Raw genomic sequence first — 18,614 nt, 5'->3', positions numbered from 1 at the left:
CTTTGTCTTTGGTTTACTCTTAACAATAACTTGATCAACCTCAAATCAATTATGAGGGTGTTTAGAATATAGGAATTCTAAGGCGAAATTTAACTCAGTTATAATTTGAAAATTCTCAATATGTTTTATTTATTTATTTTATTATTATTATAAATTTGTTAATTACAACAATACGGGAGGAATTGATAAGATAGGCCTGGCTCTAAGACATTCTACAAAACTATTCCTACGCAGCAAATCCGTGCACATATATACACCTATCACATTTTTCATTTTTGCAGGAAATGATGATATATTCAGTAAAACGACTGCATTACCTTGCCAAACAACATGAGAGAAAGAATGATTCTATAAAGAGCTAACATAAGATAAACAAGAAATAGAAGCACTAAAAAGGGCCAAAACCTTCTTGATTTTGGGGGGAAAATAAAATTCAAAGGCATTAAAATGGAGTATCACAAATTATTAGTGGATAACAATCCCTCGAACTTGGTGTCTTAGTAGTTTATCAATGAAATTAAAGCATGTAAACAATATTTAAGCATATCTATGTGCTATCTCCAGAAGACAACGGCAAAGTTCGTCTGACTTTGAAAACATTGGCATATTATCAGCACCTTTAATCTCCATCACGTCTTCAGGCACTCCATTTTTGATCAACCATTGCTGAAATTCCACAGTTATTACTAAGTCCTGATCGCAACCAACATAAACTCGCGGAACCGACCCACATCCATCATTTGAGAAATTCTTTGCCTTGGACAAGTCATCAAGAAACAGTGATCCTGGCCTTGCTAAAGTCTCGGTTAGTTCAAAATCCTTGAAAAATTTAAACAGATTTGAAACATATAAAAAATCTTCAAACATTTCTGTACGGCACCTAACATCCAAGTCCATTTGGGCCTTGGGCCATGAATTAATAATATGGGCCGGGGGTCCAACCTCTGCACCGCCAAGGATCCCGCCCCAAGCCCACAATAACTACGAGTCTAAGCTGGGTGTTGTTTGGATACTTGAAAAGCGGACTGCGGGTGCCTCGCTCACATACTGCTCGGAAAATCATCCCCGGACGATATACACATGCTCGGTCGTATCGCCATTTGAGTGCTCGGGAGAACCCTAGGAAACTCCGCTGCCGAACACATTTGCTACAGTGGGAACCATTTCCAAAGCCACTCGTACCTAAACATCCACTTAAATTTATCAACATTGGACCTCTCTTTGCACTAGTTAAAAAGATAATGATGATCACCCCATTAACAATGGGCTATAAATAGGAGAAACTAATGAATGGATGGGGGATGCAATTTTTGTGAGGAGAAAGGAGAGAGGAAGAGAGAGTCTGAGAGGAAGAAAACATAGAGAAAGAGAGAAAAGTGATCTCATTGGGTCCCTAAGTCTAGAACAACCCAAAGTAGGATACCCAGACCCATCATACAAATAAGTTGTGAACCCAAATAGCGGTTTGGTCCGACAAACCCGTCTTTGGTGCGTACAATTGGCGCCCACCGTGGGGCTCTCCTACGACGCCGTGGTTCTAGAGGGACTCAAGCTTGGGAAAAATGTCTGAAAGGCATTGGGGGGTCACGTGGAAAGTGGATCCGTAGGGTCTTCTTGGGGGTCTAGTTGGCGAGAGTGCAAACAGAAGGAACAAGAAGATAGTAAGCACGACTAACGGGAAGAAACATTCGGCTCAGGAGAAGGATCGTACCAAACCTAACGGACGGTCTCTAGTGCTACGAGACGTAGGCAGAGGGAGGAACAAGATGAAGAGCTTGAACGGCTGCGCAAACTAGTCAGGGGTTTAGAGCTGGAGGTAAGAGGTAGGCATCGGAGAAGAGACAAAGATGACCAACAATGGGAGGTCGGCATCGGGGGAAATAAATATGGGGAGGGATCTAATTAGTCCGGATCATGGCTACTGAGAAGTCGTTCACATTCCCAAGAATCCCATCAGTACCGAGATCGTTCACATTCACAGGGATCTCGATGATATAGGAACCGGTCTCCCTCTTGGGAGTCGGGGCAACACCAAGACCACTCACATTCTTAGGAAAATCAAGTTAGAAACTCAGTCTCCCTAGAGGAAAGGCGGCCTCGGAATGCTGCCATGGATGCTATGAGTCGTGCTTTGCGAAAAGCAGCTCGGTCCCCGTTTTCGAACGAAATCGAGTGGGCCAAAATGCCAGACAAGTTTACCCGCCCACTGTTCAATTGCTATGACGGGAAAACTAACCCAGTAGAGCATGTCAGTCATTATATTTAGATGATATCTTTGCATACTCATAACGATGCACTGATGTGTAAGGTATTTCCTTCGAGTCTGGGACCAAATGCTTTGAGGTGGTTTAACGGGTTACGGAAAGGATCCATACGTAGTTTTTCTGAGCTAATTCAGGAGTTCGGTGTTCGGTTTGTGACTTGCAACCGAGTACCTCAGCCGGTAGATGCGCTTTTGTCAATGAAAATGAGGGCGGGAGTGACCCTCCGTAGTTACGCTAGTCGGTATTGGGAGCTATACAATGAGATAGGTGGGGATAACGAAAGGGTCACAGCAAGCACTTTTAGGATGGGGTTGCCTGAGGATTCCGGGCTGCGAGAGTCGTTGACCAAGAAGCCTCCTGAAGACATGCGGCAGCTTATGAGACGCATCAAGGAATATAAACGATTAAAGGATGACCAGTTGCAGAGTAAAGGTAAAGCACCAATGATGAATCGTCCCCGACAAACTGGTTTCCAGTTTAGATCTCAGGGGGGTCTGACGATTCAAGAGCCGACTGCACAGATGGGAGAAGTGAATGTGACGTTTAAGGAACCGGTACACAGGATTCTTGACTGGATCAAACACGAGCCGTATTTTCGATGGTCGAACAAGATGGGAGGAGACCCATCCAGGAGGAATCAGAATCTGTACTGCACTTATCACCGGGACAAATGTGACACCACCGAACAGTGCCGGGTGTTGAAGGATCACCTTGGGCAATTAGTCAAGGCCAGGCATTTAAAGGATTTCGTGTTGGACTCGGGGGACAGAATTGCAAGTTAAGATACTCGACAAAGGGGAAACCCTCTCCCACCCCCTGTAGGGGTGATTGAAGTTAATCATGTTGCCCCGGAAAAGCTCATTACAGGAAGAAGAAAAGGAGTGTTGATAGTAGTACCGGTAGAGGGTAACTCGGACCTATAGTCGCCGAGTAAGAAGATGAAGTTTGCACGGGATCCCATCTCATTTGACAATGACGATTTGGAGGGGACGATCTAACCACATGATGACGCATTAGTGGTCATGGCTCGGATAAATGGCTTCTTAGTAAAAAGGGTGATGGCAGACCAAGGAAGCGGGGCTGACGTAATGTACCCGGATCTATTCAAGGGACTCGGACTGAGGAAAGAGGACCTGATGAAGCACACTTCGCCCTTGGTTGGGTTCGACGGTAAAGTAGTGATTTCTGAAGGGCAAATTTCACTTCCCGTGATTATGGGAGGGAAGGAGGTGGCAGTGACATTTACAATAGTAAGTTCATTTTCCTCGTATACGGCCATTCTGGGGAGACCGTGGATCCATTCAATGAGGGTTGTCCCGTCTACACTACTTGTAAAGATCAAGTTCCCAACCGAGCAGGGTGTCACCGTGATAAAAGGAGACCAGCAAGCAGCCAGACAGTGTCTTATTACAGTAGTTAATTGGAAGCAGGAGAATCAAGTCAATCAAGGAGAAACGACCGGAAAACTAGTAAGGGACGAGGGGACTGGGCGGTCCGAACAGGAGCAGGTTGAGTGGGAAAATGCATTCTGGCAGGTCCCTTTATAGCAATCACAGGAGCCCTGAGAAGGAATGGGGGCTGGCTGCACCGAGGAGCTAGTAAAGGTAAAGATATTACCAGACACTAATAAATATTTTCAGGTTGGAGCGAGCATGAGTAATGAGGAAAGGGTCCAAGTATTGCTGTTCCCGACTCAAAACATGGATGTCACCCCTATGAAGTTCCTAGGGTTGATCCTGGGTTTATTGTCCACAAGCTTAATGTAGACCCTTCGTATCCCCCGAAGAAGCATAAGCCAAGAAGATCAGCCAAAGACCATGTTGAGGCAGTAAGGCAGGAGGTAGAGAAGTTGAAGGAGGCCGGAGCAATAAAGGAGACCTTTTTCTCGAAGTGACTGGCAAATACCGTGGTCGTCAGGAAGAAAAACGACAAATGGAAGGTCTGTGTGGATTTCACGGACTTGAACCGAGCATGCTCAAAGGACCCGTTTCCTATGCCAAAAATTGATAAATTGGTGGACACCACTTACGGGCACCCAAGGATGAGTTTCTTGGATGCCTTTCAAGGGTACCATCATATCCCCCGACGCTAATTATCATTACACCGTGATGCCCTTTGAGCTAAAGAATGCCGGGTGACATACCAACTGATGATGACGAGGATGTTTCGGGATAAAATTGGGCATTCGGTTGAAGTGTATATTGACGACATGGTGGTGAAGAGCAAGCAAGAGGCACGACATGTAGAGGATCTCAAGGGGGTGTTTGAGGTGTTGCGGAAACATAGATTGCGCCTTAACGCAGAAAAATGTGCCTTTGGAGTGGGGGCTGGCAAATTTTTGGGGCACTTGATCACCAGCCATGGGATAGAGGTTAATCTTAACCAGATAGAGGCCGTGAAGTGTCTCAGGTCGCCGAGCAATCCGAAATAAGTACAGGTGTTGACTGGGATGTTGGCCGCTCTTAATCGGTTCATCTCAAAATTCTCAGATCGCTGCCATCCATTTTATCAGCTTTTAAAGAAGTGGAAGGAATTTCGGTGGGATGATGAATGTGAAATGGCTTTCCAGGACCTCAAGGAGTACTTAACGCGGGCGCCGATGTTGATTGCACCAGAGCCTGGAGAGGAGCTGTTTATGTACCTCTCGGTATCCGACCATACTGTAAGTGCCGTGCTTTTAAGAGACCGGGGAGTACAACAACTCGTGTATTATATTAGCAAGACCTTAGTTGACGCAGAGACCGGATATTTGCCTTTAGAGAAATTGGTGCTGGCCCTAGTACATGCCACTAGGAAGTCGCCTCAGTACTTTTAGGCTCATACCGTGTATGTGTTGACCGAATAGCCCTTACAGTCATTATTGAAAAGATCTGATTTCACGGGTTGAATAGCTAAGTAGGGGACATGGCTCGGGGCATTCGACGTAAGGTATAAGCCGAGAAGTTCAGTAAAAGGGCAGGTATTAGCTGATTTTGTGGCAGAATTCTCTCCTAAAGGGGAAATGGTCTGTCAGTTGGAACATTGCCCGTGGAAGGTGCATGTGGACGGGGCTTCCAACGCCAAAGGGGCCAGAGCCGAGATCGTCATAATTACCCCGGAAGGTATTCTCTTGGCGCATTCGTTCAGATTAGGGTTTAATGCTTCCAACAACGAGGCAGAGTATGAAGCTTTGCTTGCCGGATTGAGGGCAGTCTCAAGGTTAGAAGCTCGGGATGTGGAAGTTTATTCGGATTCACGGCTCATATTCAACCAGGTGCAGGGAAGTTTTGAGGCTCGAGATTCTCAGATGAAAGCGTACTTAGAATTGGTGAAGCAGACCATAAGTAACTTTTGTACGGTGAAGGTGATCCAAGTGGCCCGAGCACAGAATAGATATGCCGACTCTCTCGCCACTCTGGCATCGTCAATTGCCGAGGAGATTCCCCGACTAATCAGAGTGGAACTTGTCCCTGAGCCTAGCATTAAGGTGGCGGGAGATAAGGGGGCTGCAAGGGTTGAAGTCACAACAGTCGCAACACTTGGACCAAGTTGGATGGATCCCATCGTTGATTTCTTAGCCGACAATCGAATCCTGGACAATGAGAAGGAAGCCAACAAGATCCGCAGGGTAGCCGCTCGGTATTGGTTGTCCAAAGACCGGAAGCTCTATCGCAGGTCATTCGGGGGACCGTATCTTTTGTGCTTACACCCAGAGAAAGTAGGCCAACTCCTGGCCGAGCAGCATGAAGGGGTATGCGGCAGCCATGTTGGGGGACGATCATTGGCACATCGGGCAATGACTCAGGGATTCTGGTGGCCCCAAATGCAAAAGGACGCCTCGGAATACGTTCGAAAGTGTGAGCAATGTCAGAAGCATACCCCTCTAATACACCAGCCTGCTGGCCATTTGAACCCGATCAATAGTCCTTGGCCCTTAGCACAATGGGGGTTGGATATACTTGGATCATTTCCCCGAGCAATAGGCAATCGAAGATTCGTTTTGGTAGCCATCGATTACTTCACCAAATGGGCAGAGGCGGAGGCTCTGGCTAATATCCAGGACGTAGATGTGAAGAAATTCGTATGGAAGAATATAATCACCAGGTTTAGGGTTCCGGACTCCTTTATATTGAATAATGGACTGCAGTTCGACAGCCGAGCTTTTCGCGAATTTTGCTGCAACTTCGGTATTAGGAACAGGTATTCCTCTCCAGCGTATCCCCAGGGTAATGGCCAGGCTGAGGCCGTGAACAAAGTAATTGTGAATAGCTTAAAGAGAAGACTGGAAGGTGCGAAGGGCAACTGGGCTGAGGAACTACCCAATGTTTTGTGGGCATACCGAACAACTCCTCGGAGGTCTATAGGGGAGACCCCATTCTCTCTCACATACAGGGCGGAGGCCGTGATACCAGCTGAGGTCAATTTGTGTAGCGCGCGAGTTTCAGAATTCAACATGTCCTAGAATAACGGTCAGCTGATGGAACGTCTAGATTTACTTGAAGAATACCGGGATGCAGCAACTATATGACTAGCTGAGTATCAGCAAAAGCTTGCCCATCGTTATAACCAAGATGTAAGGGTGAGAGAATTCAATGCCGGAGACCTGGTACTGAGGAAAGAAGTAGGAAGCATGCGAGATACAAACGCCGAGAAGCTAGCTCAAACTTGGGAAGGACCGTACAGAATTACAGCCATTGCAGGTGTAGGAGCGTATTATCTGGAAGACATGAACGAGATACCGTTGCCCTGGCCTTGGAATGCTTATAATCTTAAGAAGTTTTATCAATGACCGTCCATACACAGAAGAATGTACTTTGTACTAACTAATATGATAACAATGTAACTAGTTCATACAGGCCCAACCAATTCTATTTTTTTTAGTACGTCCGGTTGATAAACATGGAGGAAGCTGAAGAGATTCAAGCAGTTAGTAAATTTCTAAGGACAGAAGCCTACTTCTCGGTTCGATCCTTATCACCGAGCAGGTGGAAACCTTATTCAAAAATTTCTAAGGACAAAAGCTTGCTTCTTAGTTCGATCCCTATCACCAAGCAGATGGAAACCTTATTCAAAAATTTATAAGGACAGAAACCTACTTCTTGGTTCGATCCCTATCACCGAGCAGGTGAAAACCTTATTCAAAAATTTCTAAGGACAGAAGCCTACTTCTCGGTTCAATCCCTATCACCGAACAAGTGGAAACCTCATTCAAAAATTTCTAAGGACAGAAGCCTGCTTCTCGGTTTGATCCCTATCACTGAACAGGTGGAAACCTCATTCAAAAATTTCTAAGGATAGAAGCCTGCTTCTCGATTCGATCTCTATCACCGAACAAGTGGAAACCTCATTGAAAAATTTCTAAGGACAGAAGCAGAAGCCTACTTCTCGGTTCGATCCCTATCACCGAGCAGGAGGGAACCTTATTCAAAACGTTCTAAGGTCAGAAGTATTACAAAAGAAAATATTATATTCCAAGGCGGAAACATGCCTTGTTCATTAGTGAAACATGCATGCACGACAACTCTGAAGTATTTACAAAGAGGTTAAAATATAGATGCATAATCATAAAAACCATTAAGGTAACTGGCCAGCAAATAAACCTTAGTCAAAACCAAGCATGAAAAATCAATTACTTCATCACCAAAACCAGGTGACATTAAGTTTAAACCCAGAAATTAAGTAACACGACCCCCTTCCCCTTTCTCCCATGCCCGAACACTAGCACTAGTCGGGAGGGGCGTGCCATCTAGCTCAAATGTGGGTTGCCATAACTGCGCCGGTCTAGAGGATGAGGCCATATTAGTCCTAACCTGGGCCGGGGGCTCCCAAATAGTGACAACCCGGGATGGTTGGTGGGAGGTTTGAACCTGAGCCTCTCCCAAGCTAGTGGAGGATAGGTCAGTGACCCGTTGTCTCTTACGAGTTGACCCGGAAGGAGGAGTAGGTGGAGGATGAGCGGGAGGAGCCGAGACACGCCCTTGGGGTGGCTACTGCTGAACGGCCTGACTTGCCCCAGGAATAAAACAGCTGATAGTCAAGGTCTTGCGGGTCACCATGTGTTCAGGAACAGAATGTGTCCTGGAAGATTCATTGGATTCTGTGGCTTCTTGTTCGGCTACCTGAACAGGAGCCTCAGGTTCTGCAGGTACAACTTCACGCTGAATGGCCTCGTGAGCACGTTCCTGGAGATATCTGGAGGCTGCTTCGGCTGATTCGTCCCTTATAGGCGCGAGTTCATCTGAACAGGTGTATCGCGGGCTGAGGTCTCGAGCTTCACCTACTGTAAAATTGGGAGGAAGAAAGTTCGTATGCCGAACGTCTATGTAGGAGAGGAGAGGACTGTCAACAATAAGGGCTTGGCTGAAGGGTTGCCAAGTGGAGTACACCGGATCTACGCTGAGGATGAGGTGAGACGCACGGAGTTGCCCGTCCCAGTGTACAAAAATTCGGACCTAAGCACAAAGTTCAAGTCCCGAACGTGAACCGTTCTGAGGTCTTGGGTAAACATTAAACCATCTGCAGCAAAAGAGGACGAGTCAGAGTTAGAGTAAATAAAATAGTTATGAATGAAAGGGATATAATAAATTAAAGGTTAGAATAAACCAACTTCGCGCCGAGATAAAGGGGGAGGGATATCATAGGCAAACCAATTGCCGCGCACTCAAATATACTCCTCGGCAGAGTTCCTATTAGAGTCTGGCAAACATGAAATCTGCCGTACCCTCGTGTCTCTAGTCTTTAAATAGTAATTGAATTTCTTCTTTCCACATAGGCTGTACATGTGGTTTATGTAGTGATGGTCTAATTGCAAACCAAACGTTTGGTTTAACCTACTCACACAACTCACTACCCGGTAAAAGTTGGGGGAGAAGTTGGTCGGGACTCAGTCCATAGTATCTAAGGGTATTAAGTAAAAGTGGGTCTATAGGAAATCTAACCCTGCCTTCTAGAACAGACATCAATGGGAAAAAGGCCGTGCCTGCCCCTTTGTGGAGGGCGATCTCACTTTCATGGCAATACGCCATCTCCACATCATCAGGGACACTAAAGTTTTGCCTAAAAGCGACTAAGGACGCTCCGACATTCAAAAGATAAGCAAAACCCATCCTAAAGCCTAAAAATCAGAAAGAGCTCTAGTGAAGGAAATAAAAGCAAAGGAAAGGGGAAGAAGACTTACTTTTGGCTCTAAGGGAGAGGAGGATTTTGGGTTTGTGGACTGGTACGCAGGTGAATGCTCGGCAAAGAGAAATTTCAAAGGAGCGAAGAATGAAAAGCGAGAAAATGGATTATGATGAACTATTTATAGGGACTAAGGAAAATGAGCATCGATTATTGAGCAATAATTAGTAATGATGAAGTAAAAAGGAATGGCCTTAGAAATACCTAGAGCAACCAACACATGCGCCTCGGTTTGTGAACCAACAAGTAATAATGACGGCAGAACCAGAAGGTCTGAAGCAACGCGCCTTTTGAGAAACGCATTAATGGACCACTGTAACTGCCCAAAACGCACCCGTTGGATTTCTCGGGCAAACTACTGCCTCTTTGGCTCCTTGATTCGTCCCCGGGAGCCGTGAACGAATCAAGGGGGGGCTATTGTACAGCACCTAACATCCAAGTCCATTTGGGCCTTGGGCCATGAATTAATAATATGGGCCAGGGGTCCAACCTCCGCACCGCTAAGGATCCCGCCCCAAGCCCACAATAACTATGAGTCTAAGTTGGGTGTTGTCCGGATACTTGAAAAGAAGACTGCGGGTGCCCCGCTCACATACTGCCTGGAAAATCATCCCCGGACGATATACACATGCTCGATCATATCACCATTTGAGTGCTCGACAGAAACCTAGGAAACTCCGCTGCCGAACACATTTGCTGCAGTGGGAACCATTTCCAAAGCCACTTGTACCTAAACATCCACTTAAATTTATCAACATTGGACCTCTCTTTGCACTAGTTAAAAAGATAATGATGATCACCCCATTAACAATGGGCTATAAATAGGAGAAACTAATGATTGGATGGGGGATGCAATTTTTGTGAGGAGAAAGGAGAGAGGAAGAGAGAGTCTGAGAGGAAGAAAACGTAGAGAAAGAGAGAAAAGTGATCTCATTGGGTCCCTAAGTCTAGAACAACCCAAAGTAGGATACTCAAACCCATCATACAAATAAATTGTGAGCCCAAATAGTGGTTTGGTCTGACAAACCCGTCTTTGATGCGTACAATTTCTAACTTACACAAAATAACAAATTGTATTAGAGAGAGAAAGAGGGAAGGTCAAAAGTGTACCTCGGCGGAGCTTCATTGGTAGATTCTAGAGGACATGAACTTGGGGCCAAAAAATATTGACGTTAAATGTTGGTTGACGTTTCCATATTCAGAAAACTGAGTGTCCATCCATGCTTCTGCTGGGGTCCTTTCATTATACTTTTCACATAGAAAAAGAATACAAGATTAGCTCAAATGCAATTTTCGGTTTAAACTTCTGATGTCTTTTAATTTGACAAATACCACCACCACAACTCTAGGCGGGCTGGTACCTCCCTAGGGCCTAGGCACCAAGTGCATGGGAGTAAAATAAAAAAAATAATGTCTCCCTCCAATGTTTTTTACTCTTCATTTGTTTCAATATAAAATGTTTTTCGTTGACAGTAAAATTATTTGTAAAATATTTTACCTTTAAATTTTTTATAAAACATTTTACAAAAATACACAATAGCTCTCTCCCACTCCCACCTTCCCAAAAGTTTGGTGGCTGGGTCATCGATCTAGCAAGTGACCGATTTTAGTTGTTTGTGATTGAAAAATTTTACATGTCATATAAAACATCTGAAAATATTATACTTAAAATGTTCTATTTGTAAAAAATTTACATGTAAAATATTTTACAGTAAAACGAATAGAGCATTAAGAACCTCAATTAATGTTTTCAAGAGAATTTTGTATCATTATTGACCATTAGAGGTGTCATAGATTGGGTTTAAGGGTTTTTTTCAACCCAATAGGATAAGGGATTGAGAAATTCCTAATCCAACTGGCCAACTCATCACATGTGTAGAAACTAACTTAACCCTGATTCAATCAGGTCGATGGGTTGTGCATACATGTTTTATGTTTTGTAAAAATTGACTTTTCATTTATTATTTAAATAATTTTTTAATAAATTATTACAATTCATATTATATGATTAAATTATATTCCAAATTCATCAAAACTAATTCTCAAAGTTCCAAAATCAATCAAATTTTGAATTTTAATATAAGGATAATAAATTAAACTTATATGCATGATGAGTTGAATTGGATCAAATTGGTTGAAAAAATTTTCAACTCAAACTAGATCAAGGTGTTGGGTTGGGTTGAGTTGATTTCGTCAAATTGATAGGTTTGATAAATGCCCCAATTGATCATTATGAAGAAATTTGGATCTAACCACCATTCATCAATTATCAATATAATTTCCTTAAAAAAGAAAAAGAAGAATCAACCATCAATATAAGGCAGCGTTATTAACTGCCCAAAAATATGATATTCATGACTGACATTTTTTTTTTTTTTTTTTTTGGGTTGAGGAACTCATGACTGACATGTAATGCTAAGTATTATCACAAATATTTACTAGATTGTAACCACTGTGGAAAAATTCAACCATAGTTTGTATGAGGTGGTCATTTTGACTTTTGTCTTAAATGAACAGAATTAGACAAGTAGAAACTAATATGTTTTCAGTTTAGAGTATGATTTGTCCTTCAATTTTATTTTTATTTTTGACAATCAAGGTATTTAGACCTATTTAAGTATTTGACTATTTCTTCGGGTACATATAGTCTTTCCATCCCATACACACTAAGTTATTACAGGGAGAAATCCCTTAGAATTTGCCCCAAGATGCTAACAAGATGTTTGGAATTCAAAATTTTTAAATATCATGAGACCTTGGGAATCACTAAAACACTAATATTCTTTCACGACTTTGTAAGAGGATTACCAAAAAAGTGAGACGATTTTCTTAACAATTTTCAGCTAAATATTGAAATGTTTGGAAATTCTTAATGGTGTGTTTGGCTGGTAGGATTTGGACACATGGATTTAAATTCGTGTAATTAAAATCCAAATATCTTGTTTGGATAGTTTAAAAAGGGTCAAGATTTAGATTTGACAAATCCACCAAGAATTTTAAACCTTAAAATCCTTGAATTTGAAATAACTTCTAAATTCATAGAATAACAGGTGTGTTATTCTATGAATTTGAAATATGTACATATATACTTCAATATCTATATATTTGAAATATCTTGGAATTAGATATTTCAAATTTATCATTTTAAAATTTAAATTCAAATCAAAATCCAAGTATCCAAACGCAACTTAAGAGGATTCAAAATTATCCATGCCAACCATTTGTTATTATAATTAAAAACTTAATTTTACAATAGTAGCTATTTATGTTACCTTTCGTAATGGAAATTTAAACTGCAAGAACAAGCTAAAATATCAATGTCAAACCTGGTCCACAACATATGAGGGCTTATGTATCGTATCTGGCATTACGGCCGCCATGAAAACCCCAACTGCTACCTTCTCTGGATACTTGTCCATGGCTAGTGCTATATTCAATCCTCCTAGACTGTGCCCAACAAGTACCACCTTTTCATTTGGAGGAAGAGAGGCCAAAAACTCCAACAAAGGCTCAGTGTACTCATACATGGTATGAACATCTTGAATTGCCTTCATGTTAATGCCTGAAGCCGCAAGATCAAGAGCTGTGGCCTGGTGGCCAGCGGACTCCAGCTGTGGTTTGAGCTTATACCAACTCCAGGCCCCATGACATGCCCCATGCACTAGAACAAAATGCTTTTGTACTTTGGGAGCTGCCATTTTTTTCTTTGTGGGCAGCAATGTTATTTTCTTCTTCTTCTTCTTTTTTTTTTTTTTTTTTTTTGATGGGACAATGATATTCTTCGTTGAGCTTTATACTGCTAAAATTGACAAAAAAGACAATTGGAGAATTCTAGTTTATTAATGAATACTGCTTGGATAATCTTTAGATTATTGAACGAATCAAAATGATGGGTCCATGATACCTTATGGTAGGGGTGTGCAAAAAACCGATGAATCGAACAAACTGGTCAAAACCGACTGAATCGTTGTCAAACTTTCAGTTCGGTTTCGGTTTTGAATTTTTAAAATTGAAAATATTCGGTTCGGTTTTCGATTGCAGGTTTGAATGCACCGAACCGACCGAACCGAACCAAACGATATTATAATATACTTTATATATAATATAAATTTTATAAATATTTGGACCTCCTATACATATTTGGCCTTTTCATTTTGTTTAAAAACGTTTGGGCCTTTCTTTTTTAAAATGATCCAGCCTTTACATTTCATGTTTTCAATTTTCATTTCATCATTAGATTAAGTAACTATAATTAAACTAACTAGTCGCTAACCCGTGCAATGCAAGGGAAAACTATTAGAAAATAATAAAGCTGCATATATTAAAAGACAATTTAAGTTCATGTGTGCTTGCAAGGGATACATACCTAAATAGTTCTTGCGGTAGAAATAAAAGCCTTATCTTTGAGATAAAGAACTGATGTAAACAAACTAACCTTACATAAAACAAATTAAAAAAAAAAAAAAAAACATAAAACTGATGTCACAGGAAATTCAGCCACATAGTAGTAATATATAAATCTCTTAAAACCTAAACCTAAACCTAAACCTAAACGTAAGGACTAAATATTTATGCGCCTTCTCTTGCTTTCCTGATGTATTTGGTTAAAAACATAAAACTGATGTCACGGGAAATTTAGCCACATAGTAGTAATATATAAATCTCTTAAACCTAAACCTAAACCTAAACGTAAGGACTAAATATATAAACAAACTAACCTTACAAAAGCTGAACTTTATAAGCTAAAATCTATACCGTGAGTTGTAGATCTTGAATGCTATACCGTGCGTTTAGGGCTTCCTACATCTGGAGAGAGAGAGAGTTTGCAGAAACCAAAGAAAATCTCTCTATAGCTTAAGAAACACAATATAATAAAATCAAAGAGATAAAATTTTCAGAGGACAAAATATTATAGATAATTTAAAAGAATTTTGGTTTAATTCTTGAACACCGCAACTCCATAAAATTCATACTAATAATAATATTTTATGATAGCGCAGTTAGAATTTTGGTTTAATTCTTGAACACTGAATTGGAAATTGATTATATGAGTATTCAATGGTGAACAAAGTACTATGTATTAATTAATATATAAACAAAACTAACCTTACAAAAGCTGAACTTTATAAGCTAAAATCTATACTGTGCATTGTAGATCTTGAATGCTTTAGGGCTTCCTACGTTTTGAGAGAGAGAGAGTTTGAGTTTGCAGAAACCGTGACTTTATATTTCTTAACTTGAGAGATGGGTAAGGTTGCTAGGGTTTTGAGAAGTTATAATTTTTATTTATTTTTTATTTTTTAAATATTGTGCTGACGTGGAAAATTGTGGTGCCAGCAAAGGCTTCGGTTTTATATATATATATAGATTACTAATTAGATATCTAATTAAACTTAATCTAATTAAACTATAAAAACAAAAAAAAAACCCTACAGCCCACACGTTCTCACCCTCAATCTCAGCCTCCACTCCAGTCCCTCTTAGCTCTCACAGTCTCCTCTCATAGCCTCCACTCCAATCCCTCTCACAGCCTCCACTCCACGCCGACTTCCACTTAAATCTGCCTCTATGCCACCTCCGCACGCCGACTTCCACGCAAATTTGCCTCTGTGCTGCCTCAATCTGCTGCTGCCTCTGCCGCCTCGATCTGCCGTTGCCTTTGCCGCCTCGATCTGCCGCTGCCTCGATCTGCCTCTACCGCCGCCTTCACACATTGGCCTCCACATGAATCTGCCTTTGCCGCCGCCTCGATCTACCTTTGCCACCGCCTCTACACGAATCGGCCTCTGTCGCCACCTCCACACGTTGGCTTGGTCTTTTCATTCTCAATTTCTCACGGTGACATTTCTCGATAACCCTCTCTCTTTTCTGTATTTTGGGTTTTGTTTAATACTGAATCAATTCTATTTTCTGTGAATCTTTGATTGTGATTTTGAGTTTTTATTCTCTTATTGAAAAATCGATAACCCCATGTGATGTTGAGTTGTTTTTTTCTTTTTGTGATTGTGAATCTGTGATGTTGACTGAAACTGAAAACCAACTGAAATCGACCGAAACTAAAATACAACCGAAACCGATCGGTTTCCAATTATTTCGATCGGTTTCGGTTGGGAATTTCACAAACCGAAAATTTCGGTTTCGGTTGGCCAAAACTAAAAAAACCGACCAAACCGAACCGATTACACCCGTACCTTATGGGCTGTCTTTTTGTTTTATTAAAAGTTATTTCATAGTTGGTTGGTATTGCAGGGCTGGCCCGGCTGTGTGTCTACCTAGGCATAAAGTCTCCCATTGCACACAATGTAAAAATTTTGGAATGACAATGTAAATGTGTTTGTGATTTTAGCTTAGTTAAATTTTTTTTTTAATTTTTAAATTAGGTCTACATGGAAATTCATGTGGTATAAATTAATATTTTAGTACTTGTATCTTTGCATCAGAAGCTCTTATATTTTTTTTCTAAGCACAAAACTTTCCATTTATCATAATTCAAGATTTATGCTTTAATTTTTTAATCACAAATATACTTAGAGGTGTAATGAGATTTATATATTTCTGGATGTATTTATATTTTGTGTTATATCTCATCACACACCTAGAAATTTTGGTGATTGGAAAATGCATAAATCCTAAATTTTGACGAATAAAAAGTTTTGTAATAAAGAAATAAAAAATAGAAAAGCCTCAAAACATGCACAATGCGCATGCAAAGAGGCTAGTTTCTTATGTGTGTGTTCATATTTTGGTGTCAAATCTCATTGCACTCATGTATATTTCAGCAATTGACAAACACATAAATGTTACTGGCAAACAAATAAATTCTAAACTATAATTAATGATTTTTTTAAAATCAACCAAAAAAATATAAAAGCCTTAGGACATGCGCTTTGCACGTGTAATGAGGCTAATCATGTTTAATTGACATTATTTATTTATTTGTGTAACCAATTGTTACGTATGTAATATTTACACAATTACACAAAATTTTACCATAATCTAAGATTCTTTGAATGTCTGATGAAGCAACTTTTATATGTTTCTCTACTTTTTCTATATCTTTTATATATTATTATTATTATTATTATTATTATTTTGTGAAGATTGCTTGGGTCATTTTCACGCTTACCGATCTTCTAAGGTTATTACACTTAATCAATGTATGAATTCTAGCTCTTGAAGTCTTAGTATTGATTTTCTCTTTTGAATACTGCAAATATATTTGGCATAAATTAAAAAAAAAAATTCTTCTTAAAAATTGATCCTTGACCACTTTGGTTTAAGTCTATAGAGTAGTAAAAGATTGATTGTTTCTTGAGCACTCTCTAAGATCATTACCTTAAACAATTAGGGGCTGTTTGTTAGTGTTATTTAGTGTCCGTTTGGCAAAGATTATTTTTGCCAACTTATTTTACTATTCAGCTTATTTTTGTTACTATTTATGAGTCTCACTGTACTATTTTAGTTAAATTTTATCTTTATCTATAGTACTTTCAGTAAAAGGTTTTCAGTTTCAGCAAAATAAACGAATCTCAAACAAACCTTTAAATAATAGTTTTCGTTATTTAAACAACACAACACGTATTTCCACAGTACTTTTTCACCCACACTTATTTTCACAACACTTAAACAACGTTATTAGAACAATAATACCAAACAGACCCTAATTGTTTAATTTTAGATATGAAGCATCCTTTTTAGTTCTAGTTAAAGCTTAAGATAAAAGAGCACTTTTATAAAATTTAAAAAAAAATCCATTTACAAAATTGATTTCAACCTTTAATGATTAGACAAATAATTTGAAATGAAAAAAAAATGTCATTTTTTGGGAATGAAATTGAACTTTTGAACCATGGTGATTATTATTATTATTTTTGATAGTGTATTACTTTATTGGTATAAAATAAAATGAATTAACCCTTTGAGATGAAATTGATAAGATTAAGTTTGTGTCTGCTCAGAAGCCTTTAAAAAAAAAAAAAAAAATCAATTTGTTTCAACCACAATTTTTTCAGCGGACAGAAACAAAATAATAAAGCAAAGATAAACTTTGTCACAAAAAAAAAAAAAAATATATATATATATATATATATATATATTTGAAATCTGTATATCTCACTGTAAAGATTTAGATTTAAAAAAAAAAAAAATTAACTAAAGCAATATTATTTATTAAATTCATCAACGGTCATATACACATCGGGTCAAAGAAAACATGATAGATTCTATATATATATAGACTCCATATTACAAAGTTATATTTTGAAACTATGCAAAATTTATTCAAATAAAAATAAGATAAAATCAAAGAATAACTAATAAAAGAGTATCAGTCAAAGAGATATAAGAGAATTCTATAGCAACCCAAAGTCTTCCACAAATAATCCTGAAACTCAAGCCACATGCGCGCATGTGATTCTTGAACCAACTACGGTTCACACACTGCAATTAAATCAAAATATTAAAATTTGCAAGGTGGTCAAGAGGATGTGTTGGGAGAGACCGCCGTCGGGTTGGAAGAAACTCAACACGGATGGGGCCTTCAATGGTGATGTTGGGTTGGCTGGCTGTGGAGGCATTGTTCGGGATGAGAGGGGCCGGTGGGTTAATGGCTTTAGCAAACGGATTGGGCTAACTAATAGCTTTTGAGGCTGAATTGTGGGGGCTTAGGGAGGGGCTATTGTTATGCTGTGACATAAATATTTCCCATCTTGGGATTGAACTAGATGCTAAGGTCATTGTGGATGTTTTAGGCAATCCTTCTTTTGTTAACCATGTCATTTCCCCTATCTTGGATGATTGTAGGATGTTGTTTTCTTGCTTTCGACAGATCCGGATTAAGCATTGCTATAGAGAAGTGAACAAATGTGCTAATAGTCTTGCTAGGCTGAGTTTTACTCAAGATGCTGAATTTTCTTCTTTTATTAGTCCGCCTGTGGACATTTTTAGTGTTTTTGAGGATGACCTCAATGAGTTGTATTTTGACAGGTTGTGTCCTGTTCCTTTTGTTTTTTCTTAGTTGTTAATGGAATCGTCTGTTTACCAAAAAAAAAAAAAAAAATGCAAAATGTTGGAAGAGTGATGTTTGAGAACAATATAGTCCCGCATTTACATTTCTTCATGTAATAAAATAAAAGACGTCAAACACAAATAAACTTCATAGGTTTAAAGAAGTGTTTAAAAAAAATGGCCATA

The 18,614-nt window shown here is 39.8% G+C and overlaps 1 pseudogene; it reads right to left on the bottom strand.

Annotated features, from left to right (window-relative positions):
* Positions 1-537: 537 nt before the first annotated feature.
* On the bottom strand, positions 538-13,120 carry LOC115993827 (annotated as a pseudogene).
* Positions 13,121-18,614: the final 5,494 nt, after the last annotated feature.

This window comes from Quercus lobata, chromosome 6 (assembly GCF_001633185.2).
Source record: "Quercus lobata isolate SW786 chromosome 6, ValleyOak3.0 Primary Assembly, whole genome shotgun sequence".
Lineage (NCBI taxonomy): Eukaryota > Viridiplantae > Streptophyta > Magnoliopsida > Fagales > Fagaceae > Quercus > Quercus lobata.
This window is presented reverse-complemented; position numbering and strand designations above follow the sequence as displayed.